This window comes from Ambystoma mexicanum, chromosome 10 (assembly GCF_040938575.1).
Source record: "Ambystoma mexicanum isolate Mex_15411 chromosome 10, UKY_AmexF1_1, whole genome shotgun sequence".
In the NCBI taxonomy this organism is placed as follows: Eukaryota; Metazoa; Chordata; class Amphibia; order Caudata; family Ambystomatidae; genus Ambystoma; species Ambystoma mexicanum.
This window is the reverse complement of record NC_090932.1, coordinates 1470133150-1470151414: the sequence shown is the minus strand read 5'-3', so window position 1 is coordinate 1470151414 and position 18265 is coordinate 1470133150. Positions and strand designations below refer to the sequence as shown.

Sequence of the window (18265 nt, the reverse complement as noted above, 5' to 3'; positions counted from 1 at the left end):
CAACACTTGGCCACATAAAAAATGTTTGTCAGCGACTCAACTGTTGGGGCAGGGTGGGGGGGGGGGGGGACGGACAGGCACTAGTGATGCTGTTATGTCTTGCAGAAGAGTCTCGTACGTCAAGGCTCTGAAAGTAGTTTGGGGGGAAGATGTACAGTCCCAAGGGAGTGACCTTTACCATTGCCAAAGAACTCAAACTAATTCTTCCACAGTCTCATACCCTTGCTTACCCAGACAGCCTCAGCTTTTCGTGGCCTCCTGCATTAAGGAATATGAAGACTGCCGATTTGAGGTCAGTGGGGATCCTGCGATCAGCAGATTGGACCCACGATTCTGCTTGTAAGTCGTTCTACTTCAAACCAGTGGTCAGTAGTGGCTGCAATAGTTCACGGCTTTGAACAAGCATAATGCTTGCCTCTGTTCTTAACATAGAATGTAGATTACCCAGGCTTTTACAGCGCAGGCAGGCTTGATTCTGTAAAACCTCAGGCAAGCACAATTATCGTGGAGTCATTTTTATTTCTGCACTCCGCCCCTCTGGAGATGGCAGTCTGGATTACCCATCTATGGGTGTACATTCTTTGAGTTGTGCTGTCGTCATGATTTTTCCCGTCCTGGCTCCATCCCCATGATTTGTCAGTGCCTTTATTTGGGGTTCCTTGCCTTACTCCTTAAAATGGTTATATTTTTGGCGTTACCTCCACTTTTGTCCAGGTGCAGATGACTGCATTCTTCATAAATTTTAGGCTGGGTTAGTCGTAAAACTGCTGCAAAGCTGTTCTGAGGCGCTGCTACTTCTCCTTAGCTGCTGTCTTGTCCCACTTAGTGCTGTACCGTGTGAGGAGCTAGTTGGCAACGTGTATCCCTGTGCTCAAAGCCTGTGCAACCTTCGGTCAACGCATGCTCAAAGGACCCTCTTAAAACAGGGGGCCACTGTCCCTTTTGGAATCCATCGCTTATTCTGATATAATCGAGTCTGGCCACCTTGACAATCCTGTTATTACTGTCTGTCCCATATTTTTCTATGCATTGGTGACCATCCGTAACAATAAATATTACATTGTCAAATATTTTAAATGGAGTATACAGTAAATATGAAATGCAAATATTAAGCAGACCACTATACCCGTTGGAACCATAGCCGAAAATAATGGAAGCGATAAAACATTGTGTACCATACATTTTTAAATGATGTAGTTAGTATTTTGTGTCCAATGCGAAGATGTCTTAAAATAGTGTCGATTATACATGTACATCCCTTTTTCAGATTTGTATTGCACATTTTGATAGCCAACTTAAAATTCAATGATAGAAATGCCTATAGCATTCAGTAGATGTCGATAAACTAGAAGTTATAACAAGCCTCAAGGCTTGTTCTTGGACTCCCGATTACCCATGAAGAACTGGGGGGAGCTGCACGGTTTTCCATGTGTTCCCAAGTTTGCATTCAGTCTTTCAATACTTTTTTTTTCCACCATAATGTTGCCAGTTTTCTTTGTGTAAAATCTCAGATTTGTTCGTTGACCTCAGTGGAGCACTCTCCTTGCCCTCTGACCGAATATTTGCTTTTTGTCTGGTTCCTAGACGACTTTTGGGCTGAGGTCTTTTAGCCTCTGCTTAACTGAATTAGTTTGCGGTGCAGAGACATAGTTTTATTTTTTACCTCTGCTTTATAATGTGGCACAAGCCACCTTCAGTACAGTGCTGTAGGGACACTTTAGTTTGTTTCCTCATCTGAAGCATTCTTTTCATTGTACTCCTTTTTCAGACCACCTGCATGAATAAAAACATCCAGTTTATTCCAGCTTGGGAAGCCCAAAAGGGAAAGGTCTGGGGGGGGGGGGCGGTTGCGTGGGGGTTGGAAGGGGAATCTGCCCTTAATGGCAACAGACCCCAAACATATGCTTGAGGTAGGCCTGCTTTATGGGCTATGCAGTCCAATGAAAAAGTGTGTATATGTATATGTAAATATGTGTGTGTGTGTGTATATATATGTATATATGTGTATATATATATATATATATATATATATATATATATATATATATATATATATATATATATATATGCAAAAAAATGATAAGAGTAAGATTTTAATTTACAAATTTAAAATGCATATATCATTTCCTCCTATACCATGCTTGTCGCACATGACCCCACAGACCATCCAGTCCTGGGAGTCTGCTCATAATAACAGCAACACAGGTCAGCATTGGGAAAATCCAATTTTTCTGAGAAACTGTTTCAGAGTTCCTGTACATCTATCGGAGTAAGCCAGGCCAAAAAAACACAAAATGTAACTTCCTGGGCTAAGCATAACGTTTTTCTAAGGGTTTGCATTACCAGGTCCCCATTATCGGTCTCAGCGGTAAGCAATTGAATCTTTCTCTCGCAGGGATTAAAACCTTTCCTTCTATGGAAGGAAGATGCAATAATCCTGTATTTCCTATTGGATGGTTTGATTATTTTAGTTGCTTCATGTCTCTCATAAATGTAAACTGTCATCTGTGCTGGCAGTTGGGTTACCACAGTGAAGTCTATAATGGTTGGCGCATTGAAAAAGCTCATTGCATTTATTTTTCCCAGATATACTTTTTTTAGCCAAAAAGCAAAACTTTCCATACCCCTTTTTGTCCAATATAGCCAGAATAACTCTTTGTATTCAGTTTTTAGGTTACTCCAAATACTGGACCCGTGATAGATTGGCTGTAGGACTAGGTCATGAGCCAGCATTTACGGCAGACAAACCAAGCAGTTGTTCAATCTTTTAAATTGATTTTAAGTTTAAACAATTGTACAATCAGTGGTATCAATTAACTTTACGTACATCAGAAAAATAACTATTGTCAACAACTGTATAGTCGTCATAACCAAGTTCATGTATCTTGTGCCACAATATTGGCACCCTTGATTCTTTTTAACATCCCAGGCACTTTTGTGATGTTCATAGGACCGGCTGCTGGTGTAGAGAAACCCCTCAGCGCCAGGAGAAAATGCATCCCACTAGGGAGGGGGGGGGAGGGCATGCGCAACCTCTTGCAAAGGAGAACACATTTTTATTTCCACAAAGATAAAGGCGTGCCAGCAAAGTACTCTGCTGCCACGGAGCGTTCTGGCCAAATCAGTATGGCCAACACTTTATGAAGGCACACAGCATCATCAGTGATGCAAATTACATAATGTACAAATCCAAATGGCTTGTTGGTACGACAACTACCTGCTCCATACGGAATGTCAGGCCATTGGTCCCAGCCCTTGTGATCTTCTTCCACGTGGGTTCTTCCTTGCGCGTTATCATGAAGCTACAATTAATTGGTCATTATGCGAAGAAAAACAATACATGCTCGCTCTAACCTAATGTGCACCTGGGTACAGCTCTATTCCAGATTGGGATAGGAATGCTGGCAACATGAGACAATGAAGGGTCTGTAAATCTCTGCAGCTCTGGCCTTTCTCACTGGTGCCCAAGTAACGACCTGTTCCTGCATGCATACACCTATTCGTGTGGCTCCTGCGACCCTGGCTGCAGCACAAAGCTAGGCCTAGAGTTAATTATGGCAACTATCTTAGATGGCGTTTTGATTCCCCATGTGCTCTGAAGCATGCAACGCCCTTCCCTGCACTATAGCCCCGGTCAACACCACCCTCTCCCTGAGTCCATACTGCACAATTCCAGGCCTCTGCCTCATCTGAAAGCGCTTGAGGGGGTTCTGGGGCGATTGTCCCTCCTTCCCAACACTGGCAGTGAACTTATTTTTTGCAGTGCACTGATTTCACCACGATAATGGTTTTCCAAGTGGCGTATACTCGGAATGACCGTTCATTGTGGTTTAAGGCCGGTTTTGTGCCATCTGTCATCTTCCTGCCTATCCAGTTCAGAAGATTACCAATATGGGTATACTTTCACAAGACTTTTGTACAGTGCTTTTTGTTTTTCAACTTAATCAAACTGGGTGTTCTGGGGCGCTATAGCCCATTTCTGGGCAGATGGTGTGGTGGCAGGCTGTGCAACATTAGAAAGCCTCAACCTGTTGAAATGTTGCCTTTACCTCCATTGTTTAGGATTGATTGTCCAACGCACCTTTTTTGGGAGACTAGTGTAGGCGGGCACACAATATAAAGCTTAACCCTTCACTTATAACTTGACCTGCTGTTGGGGAGATTTATCATTTTTATGCTTCATCTCCTCGTCTGAGACACCCCCAGTATTTTTTGCTGGACATCTGGACTTTTTCACTTCTACCTATCCTATGGAGTCTATTTTCCTCCATAACTTTTTTAAAGACATCTTTAATTTACTATTGCAGTACACAGTTCCTTATGGGCAGTGTTGCTGGGGACCCTGAGGATCCTCCTTTGAGATTATTTTCTTTATCCTAGATTAACAGTTCTTGAGGATAGATAATTGGTCTCTCTGGAAATGTTCGTCTGAGATTGGCACACACCAGTGCCAAGGGGATACCTAGTATCCCCAAAAAAAGGGTGCTTTTGTTAGGTTGCTTGCACCCAGGCTTATCAAATTGTTCACAAATGGGACCTATCGAAGTTATTTGACTAATTTATTGTTTGTGTACCAATTGTTGTGGTATAGAGTTAAAGGTGGCAACATACTCCATTTGGAGGCATGTGCAGTAGTTTCACCCTTACCAAGGCTTTTTCAAACCACATGATTTTTTTTATTTACAATATTTGTTATTCCATAAGCACACTTTCACAAGGTTGGCATACAAATTGGTTGACATAGAATTCGATGTTACTTCTCATTTATCAAGCATACACACAGATTCACAATTTATGTGCATGCAATTGTTCTCGTATATACAGGTGCAATGCATTTCAAACAAAGCCTACCTTCGAAGGGATTGTGGCCTCCGACGTATTCCTTATTCCTTATCTTTGATGGATCTCACAGCTTGCTGGCCTCGGAAATTTTTCAGTAGAGGGCGCTGCGCGTCGACGTCCCTCGAGCCGATGTCCCTCGACGACCTCCGTATCGGCACCAACGTCACCACGCGTATAAATACTCGCGCAGCGTCCGTTGCTCAGTTCTGTTTTTCCGCGCTTCGTGGGGCCTCGGAATATCGTTGCTCAGTTCTTCAGTCAAATATATCAATATATTCCTCGTCAATACCGACTCGTACTCTATGGCTTCCTCACCCAAACCGACAACTCCACGGTCCGGCTTCAAAAAATGTCCTTTACGGCGAAATCCTTGAAGGAGCGTAAGGGGAAGCTCGAGAGGTAAGGCAGTTAAAACTTCTTCGAAAGTTTCCTCGGCGGAGTCGAGACATTCGTCTCCTCGCCATCACAAGACATTCTCGTTCTAGGTCTCGAAGCAGTTCCATCACTCTTCGAGATCTAAGCAATCAAAAAGGACATCGAAGATCCCCTTCCTTGTCTTCTTCCGTTTCCCCAAAAAGGGTCTCCTGCCCCACAAAACATAGCTCTCAGGCTGAGTGGGAGGAATTCAGGAAAAAGATGCTAAGCGTCTTCGACCCCCCTCGAAGACTGCTGAGGGTGATGCGGCTTTTTGATTTTTCGGGTCTTTCACCCAGGGCAAGTCTCAGTACCCGGTGAAAGAAGCCACTCGAGCGTCACAAACCCTCAGTTAAAGGCAAAGTTGTCTTCGTCGTCAAAGATCCCTTCGACACATAGATCAGCGTCGTCGACGCCGTTATCAAAGGGTTCTTCGATGCACAGGTCAGTCGAGCGACGCCGAGAAAGGATAAACCCACAGCCAGTGGCCATACCCAGAGCCTCGAGCACAAGAATGCCGTCGACAACCTCGAGTAGAATCCTGATACTCTCGAGTTCATCAACGCCTCTACCACCTTTCTCGACACCTTTTTCGATGGCTTCGAAGCCCTTAACGTCCGCGTCGACATTTTCTCAGCCAATCATGACGAATTTGGCTCCTTCTGCTCTGGAAATGGGATTTATACAATTTTCAAGACCTGATCACTCCAGAGTCTGCCTTCTATTTATGAAGAAGGGGGATTCGGATCAGGAAAGACCTTTTGAGTTGCAGGGATCTGCAACTCCTGCACCAGAGGAATTTACCTCTGAGTGAGGTAGGTTGAAAGACCTCCATGATTCCCTACAGGAAGCAAGTGGGTTGGACACTGCCCCAGAAGTGGAATTTGCCACACCAGGGGAACATGCTGAAACCCCTTATAGAACCTTGATGGCAAGGATAATAGTTTATGGGATGGTCCACACCCTCACCTGCTTTTGAGCAAGACCTCAGACATCTTGGTCAAAGGTCCAAAGGAGGATCCTGTGGTGCCATTTCATGCAGCATTACAAAGGAGAATATTGGCAAACTTGGAAACCCCTAAGGTAATCCCAGCGGTTAACAATCAGCAAAATATCGGATGTCTTCTGCTGACCCTGAATATTTATCCAAACACCCAACTCCGGAGAGTCTGGTTGTTCAGGCAGCTACTTCAGCAGGTAGTAAATCGGCTTACCCTACTGTTCCACAGAACAGGGATAAGACTCTATGGCCAAAAGTCTTTTCCGCATGTAGCATGGCGTTGAAATCCATCAATGCTACTTGTACGCTCGCAAGGTTCAGCCACACACTTCGGGAGGCAGTCAGCCGCTGATGAAGCACACTCCCAGAGGGAGAAGAAAGGGAAGCGTTTCTCAACATCATTAAGGATGGTAAGGACGCAATGTGTGAATCCCTTCAGACTGGGATCGATTCTGCTGACCGCATCAGCAGGGCCATGGCAGCAAGTACAACAACCAGTAGATTTGCTTGGTTGTGAAGTCTGGCTTTGCTCCAGATGTGCAAAGCAGACTCTTGAATTTGCCCTTTGACAGCTCTTCTTTGTTTGGTAAGAAGGCGGATGACAGTTTATAAAAACTACAAACATCAAAGGCAGCAGCAAAATCCCTAGGAGCTGCAATCCATCAGACACCATATCGCCCCTCAGGAACCTCTTGGAGAGGTAAGTCCTTTTGCTTCTATTCCGCATTCGGAAAGGTCGGAGGACAGCTGGTTCAAAGGGGTCCGAAAAAATTCACCCGAGGTGGACGGGGTAAACCTACAAAAGCCGCAGCAGGTGCCTCTTTACCCTCGGCATCTGCATCAGCCGCCTCCAAACCGCTCTGATGACTCTCCTCACGACACCAGTAGGGGGCAGGTTATCTGACGGAATGGCAGGCTATTACGTCAGATGCTTGGGCATTGGAGACAGTTGCCCAAGGTTACTGCCTGCCTTTCCTACGCATCCCTCAGTCATCCACTGGGGAACAGCTCTCTGAAAGTTCCAGATCCGCTCCTCTTGCAGAAAATTGTAGACCTGCTAGAGAAAGGTGCCCCTCCCCCACTTTCTCATACCGAAGAAAGACGGAGGACTGAGACCAGAATTGAACAAGTTCCTCAGGAAGGACAAGTTATGGATGGTAACTCTCTCAGATCCTTCAGGGCCTCCAGCTCCAGGACTGGCTGGTATCTCTGGACCTCCAGGATGCTTATTTCCATGTGCCAAACCATCTCAAACACAGGAAATACCTGAGTTTAGCAATTGGCGGCTCATCAATTTTGAGTTCTGCCATTTGGGCTGACCTCCGCCCGAGGGTCTTCACCAAGCTAATGTCGGTAGTGGCTGCAAGTTAAGGAGGGAAGGGATCCACGTCTACCCCTACCTGGACGATTGGCTGATCAGAGCTGTATCTTCGGAACAAGCTCAGATCCAGCTAGATTGTCTGCCATTTCCTTCACAAACTGGGCATCTCCCTCAATTTAAAGAAGTCACAGATGTTACCATCACAGACTCCAGTTCATTGGAGCGGTCCTGGACACTTCCCTGGGAAAAGCCTCGCCACCAGAGGTGAGGGATCAAGCTATTCTGCAGATGGTCACCAAGTTTCAAAATGCCCAACGTCTCCCAGTCTTTGACTTTTTGAGGTTTCTAGGCCTCATGGCATCCTGCATCTTCCTTGTGCCAGAGGCTCGCCTGAGAATGAGATCTCTTCAGTGGGCACTGAACTCCCTCGTCGCAATTCTCAGGGAGAATGAGACCTTTAGATTCCGGACAAAGTTATGTTAAATATATTTGTAAAGCGCACGGTCGCCCAGAGGCGGCATGGCGCTGGTAAGGAAGCTGCAAGCTCAGGGAACACAATGGGCAGTACGTTAGAACAGGGTGGTCTTCAGAGCTTTCCTGAAAGCCAGATGGTTAGCTGAGGATTTAAGTGATAATGGAAGAGTGTTCCAAAGCTTGGCTGCGGTAATAGAAAAGGCTCTACCGCCGTGTCTTTCCCGATTGACCCTGGGAACCTTAAGTAGGTTGGTTGTAGAGGAGCGAAGGTTACGATCCGGGATATATCTGGGAAAATTTAGCTTGGAGGAATTCCGCTCCTAAGCCATGAATTGCACGGTGGATGATACATAGTGACTTAAACTTAACTCGCTGTACCACCGGGAGCCATTGGAGATGGTGAAGTACCAGTGAGATGTGGGCGCCATAGGGGGAACCAGTAGCCAGTCTGGCTGCCAGATTTTGCATACGTTGGAGGCGTTGTAGCAGACCCGTCGGCTGGGATAAGTACAAGGAGTTACAATAGTCCGTGAGAGAACCAGTGCCACCACCGGGGGACGCATGGTTTCTGGGATCATAGGTAGCACCTTCTTTAGTACCCTGATCTGGTGATGTGCGGACTGACAGCCGAGACCTGGTTTGACATGGAAAGGGAGGCAGAGAGGATAACCCCCAAATTCTTTACCTTGTTCACAGGACAGTGGACCTAACGATGTGGGCCAAAAAGCGGTAGTCCATAATGATGGGTTGAGAGGGCAACCAACAAGCATTACTTCTGTTTTGTCACCATTAAGTTTGAGCCAATTTTGATCCATCCAAAATACCGACTGACTTAAGGCAATCATGAAGACGGGCTGAGACCTCAGATTGATCCTGATCAAGCCTGATCAGGATCTGGGTGTCATCCGCATAGGAATAACAATTAAGTCTGTAGGAGCGGATAAGGCAGACCAGTGCCCAGATATAAATGTTGAACAGGATCAGAGAAAGAGAGGATCCCTGGGGGGGACACCACAGGTAAGGGCACAAGGGGCAGAAAGAAAGGGAGGCATGGCGAGAGTCTGGGTGCGGTCAGAAAGAAAAGTGAACCAAGCGAGAACCGAGCCGGAGATTCCAATCTGTGCGAGACGGGATAGAAGGATAGAATGGTCTACTGTGTCGAATGCGGCAGATAAATACAGCAGGATCAGAGCCCCTACTCCGCCCGCATCGACCAGTCTGGACATAGCATCTTGTACGGAGCCAAGTACACTTTACGTCCCTCTACCAGGTCTAAAGCCTGCCTGAGCATGGTCATAAATATTAGAGGATTCCAAGAAGGAGGACAGAAGAGGCGAGACCAGAGATTCCAAAAGTTTAGCCAAGAATGGAAGAAGAGAGATCGGACAGAAATTGGCAGGGACAGTGGGATCAAGAGAAGGCTTCTTGAGGGGATAACCCTGGCAGATTTAAATTCTGGGGGGACCAGTCCAGTCTGGCAGGAGTTAATAGCCGCAGTAATTTCAGCTAGAATGTCAGGGGCGATCGTTTTCATAATGATCGCAGGGATGGCATCCTCAGGGGAGGAGGATTTAATCTTGGATATGGCTGCCATGACTTCTCTCGCAATAAACAGAGGGAAGGTCGACCAGCTAGGAGACAAATCGGTAGGGGGCTCGAGACCTTCAGTGGTGGGCTGCCAGAAAAACATCTTGAAGGGGGAACTGTTATGGCAACCATGGCTGGAGATAACAGTAGTCACAGGTGCCTCACTCACTGGGTGGGGAGCCCATACCAACGACTTGACCATCAGCGGTCGTTGGTCCACATCGGAGTCCAGATACATATCAACCTGTTAGAGCTGAGAGCAATCGGACTAGCGCTGAAAGCTTTTCTGCCATCTGTACAGGGAGAAAAATGTCCTGATAATGACGGACAACACAGTGACCATGCACTACCTCAACAAAAGAGGAGGCTTGGGATCACTGCCACTGTGCAGAGAGGCAATGCAGCTCTGGTTAAGGGCAATTCAAGAAGGAATCTCTCTATCGGCAGTTCACCTAGCCAGAGAGAAGAACTTGACGGATGCTCTGAGCAGGCAGGGCACAGTCTCCCACGAGTGGGAACTAGCTCAGGAAGTCCTTCAGGAGATCTTCGCCCTTTGGGGAACCCCTCAAGTGGATCTGTTTGCCACCAGTACCAACAGAAAGTGCGATCTGTTTTTTTCAAGGGAATTTCCCCCGAGAGGAGCTCTAGGGGACGCGTTCGTAGTGGACTGGGAGTTTCCACTCCTGTACGCGTTTCCACCAGTCCCTGTCATTCCTCAAATGATCAGGAGGTTGAGAAGATTCCGGAGAACCATGATCCTAATTGCCCCAGACTGGGCCTGGAGAACGTGGTACCCGGACCTTCTGGACATGTCCATCTGCCCTCCAATTCGTCTTCCACTCAAGGAGAATCTGCTCTCGCAGAAGGGAGGTCAGGTTCTCCAGACATCAGAATCCTCAACCTTCACGCCTGGCTTCTGAAAGGTTGAGATACAAGGATTGGGACCTCCCTGATGACGTCATGGAAGTGTTGCTTTCGGCCAGAAGGCCAGCAACAAAGTCTTTATACCGCTGCCGTTGGAACACATTTTGCAGCTGGTGTAGAGAAGAGAATATCGACCCCTTTTCATGCGGTACACCAACAGTGTTATCCTTTCTACTCTACTTGGCAAATTCAGGCCTTCAAGTTGGCACTATCAAGGGCTATCTCGCAGTGGTATAGATCTTCAAGCGCACTGCGGAGGAGCCTTCGTATTTCAAATTACCCTTAGTAATACAATTTCTAAAGGGATTAACTAATGTCTACCCTCCAAGACCTTTCCAGGTTCCTGATGGGTACTCCTTTCGAACAACTCCACTCTTGTTCGCTAAGATTTCTCACCCTTAAAACTGTCTTATTAGTGGCTTTAACATCTGCTAGAAGGGTGAGCGAATTACAAGCTCTATCTTGTAAACCCCCCTCATTCAATTTTTCATAAAGACAAGGTTGTCCTACAGGTGAAGCCTAATTTCCTCCCAAAGGTGGTTTCTGAATTCCACATCACTCAGAAAATTAGTTTACCTTCGGTCTATCCGCCTCCCCATCCAGGGAAAGAGGAAGAAAGGCTACATAGGCTGGACCCAAGGCGGGCTTTAAGCTTTTACATAAGCAGACTTGCTAGGATTAGGCAAGCAGACCAACTGTTCGTGGGTTACTCAGGGCACAAGTTGGGACTACCGATAACAAAACAAACCATTTCCAGACAGATTATTTTGGCCATCCTGGAATGTTACAAACTGGCAGGGAAAGGGCCTCCTCAAAATCTTAGGGCTCATTCAACCAGGGGTATCACAGCCTCCTTGGCCCTCCAAAGAGGGGTTCCGATTCAAGACATATGTGCGGCTGCCACATGGTCGTCCGCACATACCGTCACAAGATTTTACAACCTAGATTCCTCCTTGTCAAGAGACTAGATTTGGCAAAGCCGTATTACATTCGGTTCATTCCTAAAAGGAAACATGGCGTTTTACTCCCACCTCCAATAGCACACCACTGCTATGGGAGTCTATCAAAGATAAGGAATACGTCGGAGGACCCAATCACTTCAAAGAACAAGTTACTTCTTACCTTGTAACATTCTTTCGATGGGATGTTCCTCCTACGTATTCCTTATCGCCCCTCCCATCCATCCCCACAGTAATACTTCCCTTGTGGTCAAAACGGAACTGAGCAACGGACGCTGCTTGAGTCTATTTATACACTTGGTGGCGCTGATACGGAGGCCGTCTAAGAACATCGGCTCGAGGGATGTCGACGCGCAGCGCCCTCTGCTGAGAATTGTTTTCTGAGGCCAGCAAGCTGGGAGATATATCAAAGATGAGGAATATGTCGGAGGAACATCCCATCAAAAACGTTACAAGTTAAGAAGTAACTTGTTCTACTGAATCTAGGCTGAACTGCTTGGTCAATATGTTTGGTCAAATTCTTGGTTTCACCTTAAGGTTGGTTTCCCTGGATGAGTCGGGGTAATTTATGAAAAACCCCCATGAAATACAGTAAGTTTTTTATCTATTTTTATGCATAATTATGTAATTTTTTATAAACATTGTAATGTAAAATTGTAGTTCCACCACCCCCGTGATTGGTTGAGTGGCCAGCCCTGTGCAGGCCGTGCCCTGATTGGCTTGCAGGCCCTGAGTCACCAGCCATTGCAGCCCCCTGCGACTAAGGACCCTGGGACAAAGGACAGCTCATACAGAGACAGCTCCTGACCGTGTCTGCAGGTATCCGCAGGAGAAGCAAGAAGCCAACAAGTGTGGGAAGGGCAGAGCCTGAGGCAATCACCTGACTCCATACTACCCAACCATGCATCTAACAAAGCATTACCACTGTAATCCAATCATAGCTGTAGCATATTTGCACTTGGAATCTCTAATCTATACATGTATGAGTAGATTTAAATGTGCGCCCAATAGCCTCCCTTGACAGTTACTAGAAGTGTGCCCAATAGCCTATCTGAGAAAGTTGAATTTAGAAGTGTACCCAATAGCATTTAGAAGCTGCGACCATTTGCATTAGAAGTGTACCCAATAGCATTTAGAACCTGTGACCAACTGAATTTAGAAGTGTACCCAATTGCATTCTAGAAGCTGCGCCCAACAGCCTCACTGAGAAAGTTGAATCTAGAAGAGTCACAACTGCATTTAGGAGCTGTGACCATTTGCATTTAGAAGGGTACCCAATTGCTCTAGAGGTAGCGCCCAACAGCCTCACTGAGAAAGTTAAATCTAGAACAGTCCCCAATTGCATTTGGAAGTTGTGCCCAATAGCCTCGCTGTAAATTGAATTAGAATGTTCCCAATTGCATCTAGAAGTTTACCCAATTGCATTCTAGAAGTTGTGACCAATAGCCACTCTGAAAAAGTTTAATTTAGAAGTGTACCTAATTGTAATCTAGAAGTTGACGCTCAATAGCCATGAGACAAGTTGAATCTAGAAGTGTTCCCTATTGCATTTAGAAGTTGCGACCAATAGACTCTCTGGAAAATTGAATTAGAAGTGCTCCCAATTGCATCTAGAAGTGTACCCAATTGCACTTAGAAGCTGTAACCAATAGCCTCTCTGGGAAAGTTGAATTTAAAAGTGTACCCAATTGCATTCTAGAAATGGCGCCCAACAGCCTCTGAGAAAAGTTGAACTTAGAAGTGTACCCAATTGCATTTAGAAGCTGTGACCAATTGCATTTAGAAGTTCTGACCAATAGCCTCCCTGAGAAAAGTAGACTTAGAAGTGCCCTCTCTAAGTAAATTGAATCTAGAAACTGACCGAATATCTTCTCGGTATACAGGTGACCTCGGAAATGTACCTATTAAACTAATATCATCTCTGCCGGCAAATTGCATCTAGAGAGGATAAAATAGTCTAATATCGTCTCCGACCTGTTGAACCTAGAAGTGCGCCTAGAGGCGTGGCACCCCCGATCGTATAACTACAAACAGGAAACCCTCCTAAATCAACCTTAAAAGTCTGCACCAATCATGAGCGCACCCACCCCACCAGAGTCTCTCAGAAACGAGCCCCGTGGACCACCCCCACTCTCCGACCTGCCTTCGCTCCCACCCACTCCGTCCCAAATCACCCCACCCTCGTCCACACTCCCCTCTCCAAACACCAAGCCAGAGGAGCATGATGACGGGCCACTCACCCTAAGACCATTCATCCCCTGAACCCCACCACCGACCCGCCAGCATTGCCCATACCTCCTCCCCTCACGATCAGTCCTGGCACACCCCACCCCGAAATCACCCACCAGCAGCCTTGCCCTCATACCCCCACCACCGCCCCCCCCCGACCGCACTTTTTCCCCTCCCTTAAAACTGCGCGCCTAGCCCTAGCACGAACCGAAGCTGCTTCCCTCCCCTGCCGACCCCCCCCCCCCCCCCTACCCTCTCACACACACCAGTCGCAGCAAAGAAACTAAAGAGGAAACGCTCCTGGTCCTCAATCTCTCAGCACTCCTCGCCTCCCCTGTCTCGACCCACCACCTCTCTCCCGCAATCTCCGCCTTCCCCATGGCCTCCCCTTTCCTGAAACCCCTCTCCCTCGATTTCTCATCAACTGCAACTGAAACTCCCAACCGCCCACACCTCTCCCTCAAATCCCCTATCCCAAACCCGATCATCCTATCACACCCAACCACCCAGCCCCGCCCGAAACCTGCCCATCGTACGGCCCGCCCACTATTCCCTTCTAGCATCACCCACCTTACCCCCCGTTTCACACTCTCCGCCACCGCCCCATCCTGCTCCAGCAACGAGACCTACCTTACCTGCCGATGTGAACTGTATCCTATTTAACGCCTGTTACGTAGCAAAAAACAGACATTGCATCTATGACCTCCTCGCCTCTGTCAAACCTGACCTAGTGTTCATCACTGAAACCTGGTTCTCCGATGACTTTGGCCCAATCGCTAGTGAAGCCGTTCCCCCTGACTACTCCCTCATCCCGCTGAACCGTCCGTCCAGAGGAGTTGGAGTAGCATTCGTATTCAAATCTCTCTTCCGCGGATCAATCATAGACAACCAACCCTCCATCCTATCCTGCAAATCTCTCCTCGTTAAACTTTCCCTCTCCATCGCTCACAGCTTCCTAATAATCTACAGGCCCCCTGGCTACGATAGACAATTCGCAAACCACCTTTTCGATTCCATCGCCACCCTCCAACTAAACCATCCCAACCTCACCCTCCTTGGTGACTTCAACATATGGCTTGACAACCCCACCAACCCTATAACACACTCCCTGGTCGACGGTTTAGATGTAATTAATCTCCAACCCCTCATAAACTGCCCGACCCACTACAAAGGACACACTCTAGATGCCATCTTTAGCTCCAGCACCCTGATTCATTTAAAGCCCCCCACCCGAATCATCTGGTCCGATCACTTCATCCTTTCGTTCACCAGCCACTCACCCGACCCCCTTCCCGTACTCTCATCCGAACCTCCAAATTTACGCAAATGCTGGAAAAAACTAATCACCCCAGACCTAGCCGAGGCACTCCTCCATTCTCCACCACCCACCTACCGTCCCAATAACCAACTAAACCCTGAGGCCTTTGACTCATGGCTCAACGCATCTCTTCTGCGACTCTTCCCCCACCCCCCCCTCCTGGAAACCATCAACCCGCCGTGGCCCTTTCCCCAGATGGTTCACCCCTGAGCTGAAGACCACTAAACTAATCTAGAAATACCTAGAACGCAAATGGCAGAAAGAGAAAACCCACGAGAGCAGGACCACCTTGGCCCGACACCTATATCAATACAAAGCCGAAATTCGGAAAACAAAGCCCACTACAACTCCCGAATCCTAAATTGCAAAAACCCAAGCAAAGAACTCCACAAAATCATCTCAGAATTCACCAATCCGGCTTGTAATACAACCGTCCCGACCCCTTCACAATCACTCTGCGACTCACTCTCCCTCCACTTTTACAACACGGCTATCGAAAGAACAAAAACTCTAAATACCAAACTAGCTCTACTACAGCCTCCGGGCAACCCTCTGCCCATACCGGCCAGCCCTTCGGCCACGACCTCTACGCAACCAACGTTTGAGAAATTGTTCTGGTGATATTGGACAAAAGGATTCAAACTTCTATCTGCTCGCAAACCCTCCGGATCACCACTGGACCCTTGCCCAGCCACAACCCTTAAAGAAATGTTTGCCTCCACCTTCGCAGACGAACATGCAAGATCTATCATAAATTTCTCCCTCTACTCTGGTACTTTCCCCGCCGCATTCAAAATAGTGCATGTCAAACCTCTAATAAAAAAACCTTCGCTCGAACCCAAAAACTACCGCCCAATCGCAAACACCAGGTTCCTTGCCAAACTCATTGACCGAACCGCCTACTCTCAACTAAATTCCTTTGTCGGAACCAACAACCTTCTAGACCCTGCCCAATCAGGTTTCAGGTCACGGAACTGAAACCACCCTAACCTCGATCTGGGATGACCTTAAAATGACAGCAGACTCCGGGATGCTCCGCACCAATCCTCCTCGACCTATCGGCTGCCTTTGACATGATAAATCGCGCAATCCTCCTAGACCGCCTCCCCTCCCTAGGAATTCGTGGAACCGCCCTTAAATGGATAGCTTCATTCCTCAAAGACGGGCACCAAATAACGACACTTTCGCTTTACCTCACAAGCCCGACCAGTCGACACGGGAGTCCCTCAAGGAGCATGTCTATCTGCCCTCCTGTTCAACCTCTACCTGATCACCCTCCCGCCGATAATTTGCTCGCACAATATCCTGTGTTACAACTATGCCGACGACACTCAACTAATTCTAAAACTCGTGAACTCAAAACCCAACTCCCGACCTGACCTGGCATCCTGCCTCCTTAACATGGAACTCTGGATAACCCAAAGCCACCTCCTTTTAAACCCCTCCAAAACACAAATCCTGGTCTGCGGCAACTCCGACCTTCTTCCGCACACACTACCCTGGCCACCCGCCATGGGCAACTCACCGACCCCCCTCCAACAGAGTGAAAAATCTTGGATGCACCCTGGACTCCGACCTGACACTCTCGTGCCAAGTCAACAATGTCTCAAAATCCTGCCACTACCAACTCAAACCTTAGGCGCATCCTTCCATACCTCTCATTTCCCAACAGAATCTCCGCGGTCCAATCAATCGTAATATCAAGACTCTACTACGGAAACCCCCTAAACCTCGGAATCCATGCCTACCAACCAAACTCCAAAGAGCACAAAACGCAGCAGCCAAAATGCTACTTGCGCTTGGTCCAAGAGACCACATAATCCCCTGCCCTTAAGACGCTACACTGGCTTCCAGTAGCCCGTAGGGTAGCTTTTCAAATCTTATGCCTCTCCCATCGAGCACTATATAAAACTGGACCTCGATATCTTCAAGACGAGCTAATACCTTACCACCCCACTTGCACCCTAAAATCAAGCTCAGCCGGCCTCCTAGTAATTCCTAAGACAAACTCAGTCATGTTAGGCGGATCATCATTCTCAGCCCTGGCCCCAACCCTATGGAACTCGCTCCCATCCCACATCCGCCTAACTGAAGATCTAACGGCTTTCCGCAAGCTACTGAAAACCTGGCTCTTCCCCTAAGACTAATCGGTCCCAAACTAGCTCCTGCACAATAACACCCTCCCAGCAATCGACCTGAAGCAAGAAACTTACAGCTAAATAAACTTGAATGTAAACTATAAAGACAAATAGTACTAAATGAACAATGTAATGATGAGCGCGTAGAGCGGATGAGCGCGGACGAACGTAGAGGATTAATGCGGTTGGCGGATGAGTGCGGAGGGCGGATGAGTGCGGAGAACGGTTGAATCTGGAAAGCGGATGAGTGCAATAAGCAGATGAGGGGGGGATGAGTGCGGAGGGGGGGATGAGTGCGGAGGGGGGGATGAGTATGGACTGCAGAGGGGTGTGGGGAAAGGAGCGAGGAGAACGGAAGAGGGGAGAAAGGAGAAGCCTGCAGTGCGGAGGAGAGTGCAGATCGGCTGAGCGTGGAGTGTGGCTGAGCGTGGAGTGCGGCTGAGCATGGACGAGTGTAGAGGACTAATTCGGTTTACGGCTGAGTGAAGGGCCCAGGAGTGTGGAGGGCGGATGAGTGTGGAGGGCGGACAAATTGCAGAATTGCATGACGCTCGTATTATGCCTTGGAATACATGGATCCTTTGAAAGAGCATACCTCATATCACACCCCACGCTTACTCTCTCCTTACACCACCACTCAACTAGAACACAGCGATACTATGACACCATTCGGTATAACTGTTCTCATATCATCATTTGCCGCTCACTCCCCATCACTCTAAGTAAACATTGCTGGTCTCGCACCCCCAGCCAGGCAGTCTCTTCAGGCCGAACGCGGCCACTCTCGGTCTGGATAATTCCGGCCAGATCGAACACATACTCCTGATCTCTCAGCCACCACACCTACCGCTAGGAAGCAGCTACCACAGGAATTCCGCACCAGCTGCACACATACCTGATGCGCACACGCACCGTTGGACTCGCTCTACTCCCTCCACTGACCAGAACTTCGGTTCCCAAGGGCGTTCAACCTACCAGCGCCTTCAGACCATACCAATGGTATATAAGGCGCTATATAAGTGCAAAATAACATCTTTCAGGATCAAATTAGCATTTAGT

General features: G+C 47.6%; 1 protein-coding gene across 3 annotated transcripts in view; it reads left to right on the top strand.

Annotated features, from left to right (window-relative positions):
* Positions 1-18265, top strand: part of ATP2A2 (ATPase sarcoplasmic/endoplasmic reticulum Ca2+ transporting 2) — a 554378-nt gene that overhangs the window by 95092 nt on the left and 441021 nt on the right. The gene's annotated exons all lie outside the window — the stretch shown is intronic.